Here is a 17,824-nt window from a genome sequence, read left to right as displayed (position 1 = left end):
GCGTCAGTGAGCGCGTGACAGTGAGATGGTGAGTGCGTCCGTGGTTGTGTGAGGTGGTGTGTGTCAGTGTGAGTGATTGTGAGACGGTGTGTGAGTGTGTGACAGATGATGTGTCTGGTTGTGTGAGACGGTGTGTGAGGGTGAGAGTGAGCATCAGCGCGCGACAGATGGTGAGTGCATCCGTGGTTGTGTGAGGTGGTGTCAGTGATTGTGTGAGATGGTGTGTGTCAGTGTATGGTGAGTGAGTGTGAGCATCAGTGAGCGTGTGACAGTGAGATCGTGAGTGCATCAGTGGTTGTGTGTGAGGTGGTGTGTGTCGGTGTGAGTGATTGTGAGACAGTGTGTGAGCGTGTGACAGTGAGATGGTGTGTCTGGTTGTGAGTGTGATGGTGTGTGTCAGTGTGAGTGATTGTGAGACGGAAGGTGAGGGTGAGTGTGAGCATGTGACAGTGAGATGGTGAGTGCATCTGTGGTTGTGAGTGCGATGGTGTGTGTCAGTGTGAGTGATTGTGAGACGGAAGGTGAGGGTGAGTGTGAGCATGTGACAGTGAGATGGTGAGTGCATCTGTGGTTGTGAGTGCGATGGTGTGTGTCAGTGTGAGTGATTGTGAGACGGAAGGTGAGGGTGAGTGTGAGCATGTGACAGTGAGATGGTGTGAGTGTGAGACGGTGTGTGAGTGTGAACGTCAGTGCGTGACAGTGAGATGCTGAGTGCGTCCGTGGTTGTGTGTGAGGTGGTGTGTGTCAGTGATTGTGTGAGGGTGAGCGTCAGTGAGCGTGTCAGGGTCACAGTGCAGGAAGGTAGCTGTCCATCGGGACATGGGTGTGGCTGAGGGAGTGCAGTTGTGTCTGGGTGACCGTGGGAGGGAGTTGTGTGAGTGACGGTTGTGTGTGCAAGTGTGTGTGTGTGAGAAACCGTCCGTGTTTTGGGGCCTTACTGGCAGATTGAGATAACAAACAAGGGAACGCACAGACTGCAGGTGGCTGGCACCCGGGGGGGGCGTGTGAGGTGTGGCCCCCCACGTGTGGCCCCCGCGGGATTTCTGGCCTGAGGTGGGTGCTGAGCCCGCGCCCAGGGAAGGAAGCTGTGCTGGCTGTCACAGCGTTTGCCGAGACAAACTGCCCGGGCACGCGTCGCACGCAGAGGGGTGCTGTGTCTCAGTCTAGCACCCCAGGGCACGGGAGGGCGGCGGCCAAAGACAGGATGCCGTAACTAAAGCTGCAGCTCTGGTTTGTAAAAATTGTTCTTATTATTTATTTAAAGGGGGAGAGAGAGAGAGAGAGAGAGATCTGCCATCCACTGGTTCACTCCCCCAAATGGCCATGACAGCTGGGCTGTGGCGGGCCGAAGCCGGGAGCCTGGGGCTGCTTCCGGGTCTCCCACGGGGGTGCAGGGGCCCAAGCACTTGGGCCACGTTCTGCTGCTTTCCTGGGCCATTAGCAGGGAACTGCATGTGAAGTGGAGCAGCCGGGACTCGAACCAGCGCCCATATGAGAAGCCAGAATCCAGAATCACAGGTGGTGGCTTAACTGGTTACACTACAGTGCTGGCCCCGAGCTACAAATATTTTATTAAATATGTTCATGCGTCTTCCTGGTTATACACGCTCAGGACTTTATTCAGTACCGAGGAGCCAAAGAAAGACGGCAAAACCAGCGTGCATGCCTTTCCTTGTGCGGCTGCCTCCTTCACGCTGCAGCTCCCGACCACGGCTCCTCGCACTCAGGGAGCACAGGAGCAGGCCTGGCTCGGCTCTGGACTCTGCCACTCCCGGGAACAGCTCACAACGCCACTGTGCCGCGTGACACAAAGCGTGCGCACTGTTTGGACGCTGAGTCAACACACAAAGGTGTCGTTTGTTTTAAATTTGTTGTGTATGGGGCTGGCGCTGTAGTGTAGCAGGTAAGACTGCCGCCTGCCATACCCGCATTCCACATGGGCGTCGGTTCAAGACCGGCTGCTCCGTTTCGCCTCCAGCTCTCTGCTGTGGCCTGGAAAAGCAGTAGAGGATGGCCCAAGTCCTTGGGCCCCTGCACCCGTGTGGGAGACCTGGAAGCAGCTCCCAGCTCCTGGCTTCAGATCGGCACAGCTCCGGCTGTTGCAGCCAATTGGGGAGTGAACCAGCGGATGGAAGACTTCTCTCTCTCTCTGCCTCTCCTTCTCTTTGTAACTCTTTCAAATAAATAAATCAATCTTTGAACAATTCGTCCTGTATTTTTAAATTCCCTCCCGCAAGTATCTTAACACGAGAAAATGAAGGCGTACAAGCAGGAGTCAGGGTGGAAGGGGTCCGGGCAGGCCGGGGGCGCGCACGCCAGGAAAGGTGAGTGGGCTTTGGAGGCGTCCGCGCCCCTCGGCCGCCGTGTCCTTGCCCTCCGCCCAGCCCGCTTCCCGCCCCCTGCCACTGGGCACCTGACCGATTACCCGGAGCTCGGCCTAGGCAGACAGTCTGGGGAACCTGAACACACACTGGATCTTGGTGATGCCAACAGATCAATAAATCCAGGTGGCTGGAGACGCCGCGGCCTACTAAAGACTTGCCTTTTTGTGTTTATGCAGGGGCGTATGAAAGTTGCTGGTTCTGTTTTTTACCTTTTCCCCAAAGTCACCCTGTTTTGAAAAACTCCAGAGCCTTTTCCACACATGTGCTTGACTGCTTGGAAGGCCCGGTCTGAACAGACATCGCGAAGGTCCGCGGAGACTCGTGGCTGCTCTTAGTGCCCGGAAGGCGGGAGAGGTGAGGAGGGCCAAGACGCAGGGTCCACGCGAGAGGCTACTGCAATCCGGAGAGAGACGCTTTCTCCCTCAGGGTCTGTGCGGTGGTTTCTGGGGAGGATGCTCTGGGGAGCGGCTGGTTCCAAGGCCAGGCGCCAGGCGGGGTGTCCCCCCAGGGTGTCCACCCAGAGCCTGTGGTGCTTGGGACAATTAGAACATCTGCGCCCGCCTTCCAGGCCTGCAGCTCTGTCCTTCCTTCCCCTTGAGAGCAGTCTTCAGTCCTCCTGACCTCTGCTTGGAAGCCGAGGGTGAAGGGGGCCGGCCTGGGGTGCCGCACCTTCCCGATGGGACTGAAGGGGGTGGGGAAGTTGGGCTCAAGCCAAGGGCCCCTTGGGGGACCCCAGAGCCCCTCCGCCCCGCCTGTCGCCTGGGTTTTTAGGTCATCAGCTGGGAACTTAGAATCCGGGAAGAATGCATGGTGCAGCCCCACACAGGACCCGCCTGTGAGGCAGGGCAGCGGCAGGGGCGTGGTGCAGATCCCAGGGCAGCGAGATGAGCCTCCTCCACGCTCAGGCGCTCAGGCGAAGGCGGACTCGCCAGCCCACCCAGTGCCCCCGGGAAGTCACAGCTGGTGGGCGCTGAACCACACAGGGTCTTCACAAAACACGGAAATGCGCAGAATGAAAAAAATGCATGGGTTTCAAAATTTTTGCACCAAAACGAACTCTTTTAATTCCATTCTACCAACTTTCTGAAGGTCGCTTGTACAAATAAAAAAAAAAAAAAAAGCATTTCCAAATCCCACCCCAACTCCCAACCCCACCCAGATCTTGCCACTGAGCTCTCCCAAGTTTTCCTATTGTGTTGGCCAGAGCTGCACAGCAGGAGATGAAGGTCTTTTGTGTGCAGATCTGGCGGTTATCTATCCTGGGACTCAACCTTCCTTAGCAAGCGGTTGGCTCAGACTGTTAAGAGCAGTTACTCTGAAGCCAAAGTCATTTTTAAAAAAGATTTATTTTGCATTTGAAAAGCAGGTCCCAGAGATCTTCCATCTGTTGGTCCACTCTCCAAATGGCTGGAGAGGCCTGGGCTGGGCCAGGCTGAAGCCAGGAGCTGGGAGCGTCTTCCTGCTCTCCACGAGGGTGGCAGGGATCCACGCACTTGGGCGTCCCCTGCTGCTCTCCCAGGCCCATCAGCAGGGCTGGGTGGGAAGCAGAGCAGCTGGGCTTGACCGGGTGTTGTGGTGGGGACGCCGGCATCAGGAGCGGCAGCTTCTGCCCCGCGGACCCCTTGACCCGCAGTTACTGCCGTGGGCGTCCTCCACGTTCCGCTGCCTTGTGGTTGACTGCACCGCTCCACCACAGAGGCACAGACCAGCAGGCCGGGGAGAGGGCGCCTGGAGCCGCGGCGCTCAGATTGGCTGTTCCCAGCTGTGGCAGGGGATCGCCCGGGGTTGTGCCAGAGCCCACCCGTTTCCAGCTGAAGGCACCATGGATGACGCAGGATGACGCAGAGCGCCAGGGCCCAGCGCCTGTTTACGTGTGGTCTGAGCAAATGCTGACTGTTGCTTCTCGCTCCACTTTTATTTCTTCTAGCAACCAATCTGGCTGGTGCTGTGGCATAGTAGGCTAAGCCTCTGCCTGTGGCGCTGGCATCCCATATGGGCTCCGGTTCATGTCCCGGCTGCTCCTCTTCCCATCCAGCTCTCTGCTGTGGCCTGGGAGAGCAGTAGAAGATGGCTCAAGTCCGTGGGAGACCTGGAAGAAGCTCCTGGCTCCCGGCTTCAGATCAGCCCAGCTCTGGCCGTTGAGGCCTTCTGGGGAGTGAACCAGTGGATAGAAGACCTTTCTGTCTCTCCCTCTCTCTGACTCTACCTCTCAAATAAATAAAATCTTAAAAAACAATTTAAAACGAGCTTTCTTAGGAATGGGCACTTGGCCTGGGGTTAAGACGTCCACGTCACACACTGGAATACCTGGGCTCGGCTCCTGACCCGGCCTCCCGCTCACACACGCCCCGGAGGGCAGCAGGGATGGCTCAAGTGACTGGGACGCACAGGGGAGAAATTCTCTCCCTCGCTTTCTCAAGCCCTCCCTCCCCTCAGATACACAATTTTTAAACGACAAGATGTTTTTCACAGGACAACGTGAGATAATTTTTCAATCGCAGAGCGCCTCTCCTAGCCAGCCCCTCCTGACTGTGGTACACGCGTCACTGACACAGCTCACCTGCGGAGAGTGCCGGGAGCCTGAAGTGCTTCGCAGAGCTGCGCGCCCACTGCCGGCTCTGGGAACGGCGCAGAACCCGGCCCGCCCGCCGCCCGCCGCCCGCCGCCCGCCGGCCCAGAAGTGCCGCTTTCTGTCTTGCTGGTTTCCCGGCTGAGCTGCAGCCCGATGAGGTCCCTCCTCCCGGCCCGCGTGTCCCCACGCCGGCCGCCTCCCCTCCGCTTCCTCAGCTTTTCTCATGGGGACATCCAGGTGTTAACAAAAGTGCAGAGTTGTGCACGGAGCCCCAGCTTCCACAAAGGGTCCTGGCCACGCTTACCGGCTGCGCACGCTCCGTCCTCCACCTCTCTCCGACCACCTTGTCGTTATTTTGTAGTAAATAACACAAAATATGTGAGGAAAACTCCCCATTTTAGTGTAATCCAGGTAGAACTCGAGGGTTAACAGTGCTTGTATTCTCATTTAAGAAATCTTGGGGCAGCGCTGTGGCACGGGGTGGGGGGGTTAAGCATCCCATGTGAGCACTGACTGGAGCACATGCTGCCGCTAATGCAACTGGGAAAGCGGTGGGGGAGGCCCCAGTGCTCAGACCCCTGCACCCGCGAGGGAGACCCGGATGGAGCTCCTGGCTCCTGGCTTCAGCCTGGCCCAGCCTTGGCAGCTGCAGCCATTTGAGGCGTGAACCAGTGGACGGAATCTCTCTCTCTCTCTCTTCCTCTCTGTGTAACTCTGCCTTTCAAATAAATAAAATGAATCTTTAAAAATATATACACAAGCCAGCACCGCGGCTCACTAGGCTAATCCTCTGCCTGCGGCGCCGGCACTCCAGGTTCTAGTCCCGGTCGGGGCGCCGGATTCTGTCCCGGTTGCCCCTCTTCCAGGCCAGCTCTCTGCTGTGGCCCGGGAGTGCAGTGGAGGATGGCCCAAGTGCTTGGACCCTGCACCCCATGGGAGACCAGGAAAAGCACCTGGCTTCTGCCTTCGGATCAGCGCGGTGCGCCGGCCGCGGCGGCCATTGGAGGGTGAACCAACGGCAAAGGAAGACCTTTCTCTCTGTCTCTCTCTCTCACTGTCCACTCTGACTGTCAAAGAAATATGTATATATACACACACAGAAATCTTCAAGGACCTGGATACCCCCCCCAACGATGCGCCCGCCAGCCTTTGGTGACTGAGACTAAGCGCCCAGCACAGGACACCCATGAGGAGGGAGTGGACTACAGTGTATGGCTCTGGGGTCCACGTCCAGGGGCTGTGGAGCGTGCGCAGAGCAAGGGCCCAGGGGGAGCTGGGGAGCAGAGAGGCAGGGGGCACGCTTGTCATCCGTGCCTGTGTGATCTCTCCTTGTCCAGCCACGGGAGCTGGCCGTGGGGGTCCACCCCTACACTAACGCAGCCTGGTCACATCTTAGAGCCCCGGCCGTCAGGCACCATTCGTTAACAGGACTAAATTTCTACCCTCAATCTATTAACCTTAACGCACAGCTGGTCTGCCCGCCACAGCAGGGATGACCCTGGGATTCGGTTTCACCTGTCACAGGTCAGTCTGCACCCGGCAGGAGCTGACTCCCGTGTGGTGTGGGGTGGAGGCCACGCTGCATCCTCACGGCTGCCCGGGGACAGCCCCTGAGTTTCCCGCCTTCCTCGAAGTGCGACCTCCCCACCAAGAGCTGCAGGGCTCTGTTTGGCTCCACGGTGGCCTTGTGGGCTTCACCGTCCAGTTGGTTAGATTCCCCCAGCATCTGCGCTGGGCCCCTCTGGCCCTCTGTGCTGCCATTGACCTTTAGAATTTTCAGCTGGCTTCTCAGTTTCCACCAGAAAGAGGCGACCACGGATTTCACTTGTGGCTGCCTCAAATCTATGCGATGCTTTTGGAAGAAATAACGCCCATACGTGCTTCCTCGTGCGACGTCTGCTTCCTGAGGTCTCTGTAGATGTCCTCAGGAGTCTGATTTGCTACGCAGAGCACGGCACATCTTTCATTTAGTGTGTGGCTGGTGTGTGCTTCTTTAGCCGATTGTTTGTGGCTAGAATGTGGAATACAGTTGATTTTTCTGTACTGGTCTTCTGTCCGATATCCAACAACCTTGCGAGCTTCACTACTGTTCTCCATAGTTTGTGAATTATTTTCGAGTTTCCACCGGACAATCAGGTTCTCTGCGCCCGTGACAGCTTTGCTTCGTAGCTGCCGGTTTAAATTCCTTTAAGTCCTGTTTCTCGTCGACTTGCACTGGCGAGGATGCTGGTATAGTGCGGGTAGGGAGGACGCGAGGACTCTGTCTCGTTCCTGAGCTCTGAGGGGAGGTTTTCAACGCCTCGTCTTTAAGTAAACTGTTCGCTGCACACCCTCTGAGTGCACGTGTTCTTACACTAGATTCCTCGGCACGCCAGTGCGAGAACAGGTTTTGTAAAAGCACGAGTGGATTTGGAATTGGCCGTAAGTTTTCTCTCTACTCAAATGCTCGTGCGATGTTTCTTTCACACACATTATGTGATATTACAGGTTCTTCTTGACTTATGACGACGAACTTGTAAATGGAAAATATTATAAATTAAGAATGCGCTTAATAACCTGCCAAGTACACTGCTCAGTGTGCGCGTTCTGAAATGCGCCTGAACTGGGCCGGATCTTCTAACACAAAGCCTGCGTCACAACAGAGCCCAGTCGCTCATCACTGATTGAACACCTGTATCCAAAGGCTACAGGCAACACAGCCCACTGTCTCCCCTCCGGCCAGGGGGCTGGCTCAGAGCTGCACCTGCTGCCCAGCACCAGAGAGACGCGGCCCATGCAATCACACACCCCAGGCACAGTTCCCACTGCACTGCATCAAAAAGCAAACCCATGGTGGGCCAGGGACCGCCTGCACTTGCTAACGTGATGGATCACATCGAGTAGTGATTAAACACTCACCCAGCCTCACACCCTGGGCAAACCCACTGCAGTTTGCTGTTGACGCTTTGCCCGCCCCGCGATTTCTGGTTCCTCACATTTTGTGTGGATTTCGATCTCACTTAATGAGGGATATGTCCCTGGTGTTGTCCCTTTCTTCCCTCTCTCGTTAGACACGCTCCTCGGGATTTCATAGCCAGATCATGCTTGCTGCCAGGCGAGTTAGACAGCGCCTCTCCCTATTTTCTGGAAGAATATTTTACGTGTTATTTGATCTTTACTCCTCAGTAAAGCCGCCTGGGCCTATTTTTACTTATTTTAGGGGCTTTGGGGAAACTTCTATTTCTTTACTTAGTACAACATTTAAATTTTCTAATTCTTCTATAATCACTTCTAATACGCTGTGTCCTTCAAGGAATTTGTCAATTTCATCTCTATTTAAGATTTATTTTCACAGAACTATTTGTGTCTTTTAAAATATTGATATTTATTGAGAGACAGACCCTTCCTCTCCTGGTTCACTCTCCAGTGCCCACAAGGCTGGAACTGGAGCCGGGAACACAAGCCAGGTCGCCCACGTGGGCGGCAGGAACGCAGCTCTCCCATCACGGGGCTCGCGGGGCTGGGGCGGGAGCTGAGAGCGGGCGTCCCACGTGGGCTGGGGCGCCTCGACCAGCTCTGCAGTGCTGGGCTGTGTCTGCCGCTCCTACCTGTGTCCTTCTCTCCTTTTGTTTAACTTATTTGAGAGGTGGGGGTGGGGGGAGGGAGAGACAGAGATTCAGAGGTTCGGAGAGCTCCCATCCGCAGTTTTACTCCCCAGATGCCCACGATGGCTGGGCCTGGGCCAGGCTGAAGCCCGGGTTCTGGGTGAGTGGCAGGGACTCGAGCTCTGGGGCCATCGCCTGCTGGCCCCGGGGTCTGCACTGGCAGGAAGCTGGGCTCCAGGACCAGAGCTGGGAATTAAGCGCTAGCACTTACCTGTGGGACAAGGGCAGCGCCCGGAACCCCCCGGCTAGCTACGCTGCCCGGTTCTGGTCTCACTCACTACACTACCCGGTCTGGTCTACTCACTGAGGCACTAGCTACGCTGCCCAGTTCTGGTCTCACTCCCTGAGGCACTAGCTACGCTGTGTGGCTCTGGTCTCACTGAGGCACTAGCTACACTGCCCGGTTCTGGTCTCACTCCCTGAGGCACTAGCTACACTGCCCGGTTCTGGTCTCACTCGCTGAGGCACTAGCTACGCTGTGTGGTTCTGGTCTCTCTGTGGCACTTCTACTTGGACCCATAGGCTATTTACAAATGTGTTGCTTAATTTCCAAACATCTGGAAGTTGCTGTTACTACTAGTTTTGCTATTACCCTGTTTGTATTACATTGTTATTTAAAAGTGAATTCTTGCTTGGACCATGGGCTCTGCACCAGCTGTGCACTGAAAAGATGAGAAAGAGGCCCCTGGTGAGAGCAGATGGGGCAGGGCCGGCAGCACCTGCCCCGGGAGCACCAGCAGCACCTGCCCCGGGAGCACCAGCAGCACCTGCCCCGGGAGCACCAGCAGCGCCTGCCCCGGGAGCACCGGCAGCGCCTGCCCCGGGAGCACCGGCAGCGCCTGCCCCGGGAGCACCGGCAGCGCCTGCCCCGGGAGCACCGGCAGCGCCTGCCCCGGGAGCACCAGCAGCGCCGGCCCCGGGAGCAGCGCTGGCCTCCTTTCAGTAGCAGAGGGCACTCGTGGGACAGCCACCCCCGCTAGGGCCCTGAGTGGCCATGCCACGGGCACCCAAGGAGTCGCTGTCCAATAACGAGCAGGAGACGTTTGCCACCGCATCACTGCCAAGTACACGTGACCTGGAGTTTCGCTCCAAGCTGGTGAAATCCGATATAATACTTCCGGCTTGAAATCATAGTCATCGTTAGGCATTCCATGTGATGTGTGCAAAACGTGCATATGATTTCCACGTTAGGGTTCCTGTGAAAACAGGACCCCTCGCTAGCATCCCCCCAGCGGCCCCTGTGTGCTGGGCACGCCTCCACGTGCTGGCCTTGCTGGGTCAGCCATGTGTTACCACCATCTTCAGATGAAGACACGAGGCCGCTGTTTTGTCTAGGGCTGTCCACAGTCACTGTCCACAGTCACGACCTGACAGCAGGGGCTGGGCGCTGGCCACTGCTCAGGATGCCTGCGCCCCAGGGCAGGGTGCCCTCTCAAGTGCCAGCCCCGCTCCCGACGCCGACTTCCCACCAGTGCATCCCGGGAGGCAGATCTAAGAGCTTGGCCCCCCCCCCACATGGGAAACGCAGATGGAGTTCAGCACTTGTGGGCATTCGGGGGGTGAACCAGCAGGTGGGATCTCTCTCTGTCCCTCTCTCTCCTTCCAAGTGGGTAATAAATGAGTAAAGGTGTTTTTAAAGACATCGAACACCGGCACCCAGCTCTGCGATGCCGGCAGTCACGAGTGCCCCCTTGGCGTTTTCGGTGTAGCAGCGGCATTTTAAGTGCTCAATTTATATTAACTCACTCAATTTTGCCATAAACCAGGGAGATACGGGCTGCATAGACGTGCAAGCAGAGGCTTGGGGGGGGTCAGAGACCCAGAGCTGAGCACTCGCGGGGCAATCTGACCATGCGGTGGCCTCTCTGTCCTCGCCGTCACTTGGAGGTCTGCAGGGGTCAAGCTTCAGGTCACCAGGACCATCCCACTGTCACCTGTACATCAGAAATGATGGGACGTGGATCTCTGCACAGATATTCTGCCCATAAATAAGATCTTAGTAAAGTGTTTTCACATATTTAAAATGTAAGAACATATCTTACAGGGGCTGGCACTGTGGCGTAGCAGGTAAAGCCTCCGCCTGGGGCCCTGACATCCCATATGGTGCCAGTTCAAGTCCCAGCTGCTCCACTTCCAATCCAGCTCCCAGATAACAGCCTGGGAAAGCAGTGGAGGACGGCCCAGGTGCTCGGGCTCCCACACTCACGTGGGAGACCCAGAGGAACCTCGTGGCTCCTGGCTTCAGATTGGCCCAGCTCCACCACTGCAGCCATTTGGGGAGTGAATCAGTGGACGGAGGACCTTGTTCTCTGTCTCTCCCTCTCCTTGTCTGTAACTCTGGCTCTCAAGTAAATAAATAAATATTTTTTAGAAAAAAAAAACCCATACCTTTGAGGCACAATAGAAATATGGTGCAGGGGTGGGCACTGGGCACAGCAGTTGAGACCCTGCTTGGGGGCCCACAGCCCACATCACAGCCTGGGCTGCAGTCCTGGCTCCATTTCCTGTTCCGGCTTCCTGCGAATGTGCACCCTGGGAGGCCGCTGGTGATGGGCTCCTGGCTTTGGCCTGGCCCAGCCCTGGCTGAGGCATTCGGGGGAGTGAATGGAAGTGGATGGAAGACGTCTGGCTCTCTCTCGCTCTCTCGCTCTCTCTCGCTCTCGCTCTCTCTCTGCCTTACAAATAAATAAAAATTAAAAAAATAATTTGCAAGCCACTGTACTGACAAGCATCGTTAGCCCAAGCTTGCGTTCTGTGACGGAAGAAATGACTGTATGGAGACCAGCAACCATGCGCATCGGGTTCTTCAGGGGCTGCAGCCGGAATCATTCCAGCCAGAAGTCGACACTCAAACCCCTGTGGGCTCTGTGCCTGTGCTGCCGGGACGGGCTGGGTCGGCCCGAGGCCACGGCAAGGGTGGCGGGGCCCTCACGCCTGCGGGGGCGCTGGCTGTCCAGCGCGGGGCACCTGCTGTGATCTGACCAACTTCAACTCAAGTCGTGACCATTCGCTGCTGAAGCTTTCGCCGCCAGCCTCTGCTGGGTGTGCATGACCCCCCCTTCCCGAGGCAGGATCCACCCCGAGGCCAACTGGCTTTACGGAGTCATTCCAGGAAGGAAGCGGAGCCCGAGGACCCCCGAGGGCTTCAGCATAAGGCTCCCTTGTTCCCTCTGCAGAGCGTCTGCACATCTGTGCTGGTGCAGCCACCGCTCCCTTGTTCTGCCCCACACAAAGGGCCTCTGTGACGTCACGGCAGCCAGAGGCCTCGCGGCCTCCTGCAGAGGAGGGACAGGCCCTCCAAGACTTCGCCACGCATTGCAACGCTGAGAGCCCGCGGCCACGGCCACAGCAAAGGCCCAAGTGAGGGAAGTACAGTCCAGGACGGGAAAAAGGAACTCGGCAAACCGGGGCCACACCTGACAGCCGCAGCGCGGCAAGGAAGCAGCCTTTGCGCGCCGGGCGGCTGCCGGCCACAGGTCCCTGCCGCCGCCTGGGCTGCGGCCCTCGCCCGGGTGCAGGGTCTGGAGAGGAGGTCGTGAGGGCCCTGGTCTGCTGGGATTCCGGCCTTCAGAGGAGGCAAAGGGGCCCTCGTGAGAACAGAGCCCCGTGGGCCCCCAGCAACCCTGCCATCACACTGCCCGGTCTACGGCGCGTGCTCGATGGCCTGCAGTGAGCAGAGACGGCGGGTGCACCTGCGCCGTCTCAGGAACCCCGAGGACTGACGACGAGCCCGCTTGATTCCCAAGTCAGCTGTGGGACACGAACACACACTGAGCTCTTTCTTTCTTTTTAAGATTTTATTTATTTGAAAGAGTTGCACAGAGAGAGAAGGAGAGGCAGAGTTAGAGAGAAGAGAGAGGTCTTTCATCTGGGTCACTCCCCAGTTGGCAGCAACCGCCAGAGCTGCGCCGATCCGAAGCCAGGAGCCAGGAGTTTCCTCTGGGTCTCCCATGCGGGTGCAGGGGCCCGGGTCGTGGGCCATCCTCCACTGCTTTCCCAGGCCACAGCAGAGCTGGGTCGGAAGAGGAGCAGCCGGGACTTGAACTGGCATGCATACAGGATGCGGGCGCTGCAGATGGCGGCTTTACTGCCATGCCACAGCGCCGGCCCCTGAACTGTTTCTGAATAAGCCCATTTGGTTACCACCTGACCATCAGTACCCTCACAAGAGAAGCAGCTCCTTGGGAACGCAGAAAGCTCATGGAGTCAGCCACAGGCACAGGACGCCAAGCCCCGGGCCCCACGGGGTGGCTCGGGGCTCAGAGGTGTGGTTTCTGGGCGCGTCCTCTGGCTGCGATGCCACAGAGCATTCCTGCGGGATGAAGTGGGCAAGCTGTGGAGGGCGCCCCCCGTCTGGGGTCCCTGTGACACTGCTGTGAGACGCCCCCTAAGACACTCATTGTAAAGACGTCACCCCGAGGTGTGCCTTGTCATCTCTTGACATCTGTCCCCAGCTGAGATGGGCAAGAGCCCCCCGCAACACCGACAGCGGCCCCGCTCCGAGCGCAGCTCCTCGGATTCCGGATAACGGATGCCCCGGGCGTGGGTGGGGCAGCTGAGGGAGGCGCAATGTCCTCGGGAGACAGCTCTGCCCGGTGTGTGTGTGTGTGAGTGTGAGAGTGTGTGTGCATGTATATGTGTGCTGTGTGTGTGCGGTGTGAGTGTGTGTGCTGTGTGAGAGTGAGAGTGTGTGTATGTGCTGTGTGTGCTCTGTGTGTTGCGTGTGCTGTGTGTGTGTTGTGTGTGTGTGTGCCATGGACTGACGAGGGCCAGGGTGCATATGTGTGTGTGTGCTCTGTGTGTGTAGTGTGTGTAGTGTGTTTTGTGTATGTGTGCTGTGTGTTGTGTGTGTGCCATGGACTTACGAGGGCCAGGGTGCATGTGTGTGTGTGTGTGTGCTCTGTGTATGTGTGTTGTGTGTGTGCCATGGACTGACGAGGGCCAAGGTGCATGTGTGTGTGTGTGCTCTGTGTGTAGTGTGTATGTGTGTGTGCTGTGTATGTGTGCTGTGTGTGTGTAGTGTGTGTGTAGTGTGTTGTGTGTGTATGCTCTGTGTGTTGTGTGTGCGCCATGGACTGACGAGGGCCAGGGTGTAGTGTGTGTGTGTGTGTAGTGTGTGTGCCATGGAATGTGTGTGTGTGTGCTCTGTGTGTGTGTGTTGTGTGTGCCATGGGCTGACGAGGGCTGGGGGGTGAACCAAGGCTTCCGGCTTGGTTGGCCCCGTGAGCGGTGAGGCCAGCGGCAGAGGCACAGAAGCAGTGCCCGCGCCGCGCCGGACCGGACCACCGCTCGCGCCGGGGGCTCTCGGGCCCCTGGGCCACGGTTTGCAGGATCTGTCTGCTGAGAACCCGCCTGCAGCCATGTTGGGGCAGCAGCTCGGGAAGCGCAGGAGCAGCCGTCACCCGCTCACCGCCCGGCCCGCTGCCTCCGGCCCGCCGCTCGCCGTGCGTGGGGCACGTGGGAGCCCCGCGGCGGCCTTGCTTCCTTCCTCGAGCCAAAGCCCACTCCTCTGCGCTCGTCTCACGTCCGCCCTCGGTCCCGGGGGAGGATGCGGCCTTTGCACCAAGACAACGTGTGCTAAACAGAACAGCAGGACCTCGGCAGCTGCTTCGCAGAAGGGACTCACACGTCACACAGTCGACGCTCTGTGTCTGAAGATGGCTCAGGTTGCACAAAGGAGCTTTGTTTCGGTCTTCGGTGGGGCTTATTGTTGGTATCCTTCACTTATTTTTAAAATGCATTTGAAAGGCAGAATGGGGAGAGAGAGAAGTTGAGGGCGAGAGAAAGACACAGATCTCACATCTGCTGCTTCCCCCCCAGACACCTGCAGCAGCCAGGGTGGGCCAGGCGGAAGCCAGGAGCCCGGAACTCCATCCGCGTCTCCCCTGTGGGTGGCAGAAACCCAAGCACTTGAGCCGTCACCTGCTGCCGGCCAGGGTGCGCAGTGGCAGGGAGCCAGTGCCGAAGCGGAGGGACTGGCTCTCACACCCGGCTGCCCAGTCCAAGAAGCCGAGAGCCGAACGGCATCCTCCTCGCTGGGCCACGCGCCCCTCCCGTCTTTGTGTTCTTCCGTGTGAGCGCATCTGTGGGGGAACCTGTTCTGTGATAAGAAACTCCAGATCCAACCCGCTTCTTCCCTACTTGTGTACAACACACCGTAAGCCACTCGGCCCTTTCACAGTTCAGTCCCTGGAGTGAACAGCGGAGTAACGTTCCTCTCTCTTACAGAAGTGGGCCTGGGGCCCACGCCCAGCGTGAACCATGGGTCGAGTCCCTGTCATCAGTGAGTCAGCCGTGGGTGCCGAAGACAGAAAGAGGAGTCACACAGGACGCGAGCCCCAGCGAACTCCCCACCTGGGCAGGGAGAGGGAGAGGAAGGTCGAAGGTCGACAGAAAGAAGCGCCAAGTCCCCCACTCTCAGTGCGTCACTGTGGGAGAAGAGTTGGAACAGGTGGCTCTGGGCTCTTTTCACCTGACCACGACAGTTCCCACGGTGGCGAGTGGGAGGGAGGCAAGTGTTCGAGCTGAGAACCATTTGTTAGCGGGACGCGGTGGGAAGCTGGCCCGGTGGAGCCCAGACTGGTGCACGACCTTGGGCAACGACACCCGACGCCCACTTACTGCCTCGCACTCCTCACCTGCACAATGGGAGTGGCCGAGGGCGTGGAGGTGCCTGTCAGCTCCTTCTGGGTCTGCCACAGTTCAGTTAGCAAACATTTAGGCATGGCCCACAATTAAATATTTTTTAATATTGATTTATTTATTTGAAAGTCAGAGTTACACAGAGAGAGGAGAGGCAAAAAGAGAGAGAGAGAGAGAGAGAGAGAGAGAGAGAGAGTGAGTCTTCCACTGGTTCACTCCCCAGATGGCTACAATGGCCGGAGCTGCATCAGTCCGAAGCCAGGAGCCAGGAGCTTCCTCCAGGTCTCCCACGTGGGTGCAGGGGCCCAAAGACTTGGGCCATCCTCCACTGCTTTCCCAGGCCACAGCAGAGAGCTGAATCAGAAGTGGAACAGCCAGGACTCGAACTGGTGCCCATATGGGATGCCGGCGCTTCAGGCCAGGGCGTTCACTTGCTGCGCTGGCCCCAAGAATTAAATATTATATATATACCCCAATGCCACTGCTTTTGACAAAGTCTGGAACGATTTCACCTCATTGAGAAATCAGAGGCCGGCGCTGCGGCTCACTAGGCTAATCCTCCGCCTGTGGCGCCGGCACACCGGGTTCTAGTCCTGGTCGGGGCGCCGGATTCTGTCCCGGTTGCCCCTCTTCCAGGCCAGCTCTCTGCTGTGGCCAGGGAGTGCAGGGGAGGATGGCCCAAGTGCTTGGGCCCTGCACCCCATGGGAGACCAGGAGAAGCACCTGGCTCCTGCCATCAGATCAGCGCGGTGCGCTGGCCACGGCAGCCATTGGAGGGTGAACCAACGGCAAAAGGAAGACCTTTCTCTCTGTCTCTCTCTCTCACTGTCCACTCTGCCTGTCAAAAAAAAAAAGACAGAGAAATAAGGAAAGAGACAAAAATTAAGCGTGGGCCATGAAGAAACTCAAGAACAGGGCGCGGAGCAGCATCTTGGGCTGTCGGCGAGCAGTGTGGTGGCACAGCCCAGCTGGGGTGGAGCAAAGGGCGGTCCACAGATGCCAGTGACTGACAGCACCACCCCCCCCCGGGGTGGCCGAGTGGGCCTAGGAAAACCACCCAGGGCCCCTGCACCTGCGTGGGAGACCCAGAAGAAGCTCCTGGCTTCTGATCGGCACAGCTCCGGCCATTGAGGCCACCTGGGGAGTGAACCAGTGGATGGGAGTCTCTCTGTGTAACTCTGACTTTCAAATACATAACATAAATCTTTTAAAAAAATAAAAAATAAAAAAGAGGTGGCACGCAGGAGGCAAAGCCAGTGAGCGGCTGGCTGCTCCCAGGTGCTGCGCTGTCCCAGCCCTGCTGAGTGGAAGCTGATGTGACCGGGGCAGGGGGGTGTTCAGCAGGGGCGAGCATCACTTCAGATTGGGCAGGGTCTATCAACTGGTACGTGAGGTTCCGGAACAGGTGAGTGAACCCAATAGGTGAGAACAGTTCAGGCCGTGGCTGCGCTGAGGTAACAGGCAGTCCTCGGTGTTATGGGAGACACGAGTTCTCAACCCTTTCCAATGCCTCCTTTTCACAATAATGTTTTTGGTAACACCCTTTTTATATTATTCTCCAATGAAATCTGTAATTTAGATAACCTGCCATACATCTTTTTAAAATTAACACATCCCAGCTGTGCCACGCGGGAGTGATCAAAAGAATGAGCAGTTCAACGTACGCTTAGCTCCACCTAGAAGACACCCAAGCCCGGTGGCCGTGTCTGCGTGTGGAATCACTCTGGCCGTGGTTCCAGATGTGGACACACAGACGTGTGGTCTTGAGGGTAAGTGCTGCATGATGTGACTCCCAGAGTGACCAGGCTCTGACAGCACACCGGACACACGTTTGCTTACGTGGCTTCACCCCACATGTTCCGTGTCAGCCAAACCTCACCAAACCCTGTGTCCCTGTGCTCAGTGTGCTAGTCCCAGGTCCCGGCTAGTATAGACAGGGCGTACAGACAGCGCCGTTTCTGGGGGCACTGGACGTTACATGACTGCGTGGGGCCATCCGTGAGCTGCTGTAGTCACTGTTTCTGGCCCCTGCCAACACATGCTGGCCACATCCCCATCTCCATCACCCTGACGTCCCCGCGTCTCCCCAGTCCCTCGAGCACAGTTCCCCTCCAAGACCTTTCCTGACCCAGGACAAGCCTACGGAGGACGGGACTGCAGGGCTGTGGGCGTGGCCTCATCAGTGGGGTCAGACGCACAGGGAGCCCCGAGGGCTGGTCCCCTTAGGTGGGCATGAGCAGCTGACGGCTGCAGGAGAGTGCTGGTTCCGAGAGGGGCTGACGCGGCTGCCTTCCCCGGGCTGGCGGCTCCCTGATGTCAGTGGTCCCGTGATCCCGGAGTGGCCGAGCCTGGCTGGGTAACTGGAGCACAGGACGGCAGGGCCCTGGGCGGGGGTGTAGCAGCAGCAGGGCTGAGAGCGCGTGGGAAGCCTTCCAGCCCCCGTCTCTGTCAGCCGATCAGGGGGACCTGCAGGCTCTGTGCAATCTACAAGACCAAACCAGCCGAAACCAGACAGCAGAGCCCCCTAACTGTCATTACGTCATCACAGTGCCACCCCAGAAACCCTCGGTTATCTAGACCAG

This window comes from Oryctolagus cuniculus, chromosome 13 (genome assembly GCF_051225735.1).
Source record: "Oryctolagus cuniculus isolate XC-2025 breed Fujian yellow rabbit chromosome 13, ASM5122573v1, whole genome shotgun sequence".
NCBI lineage: Eukaryota > Metazoa > Chordata > Mammalia > Lagomorpha > Leporidae > Oryctolagus > Oryctolagus cuniculus.
Note: the sequence above shows the minus strand (reverse complement) of the source record.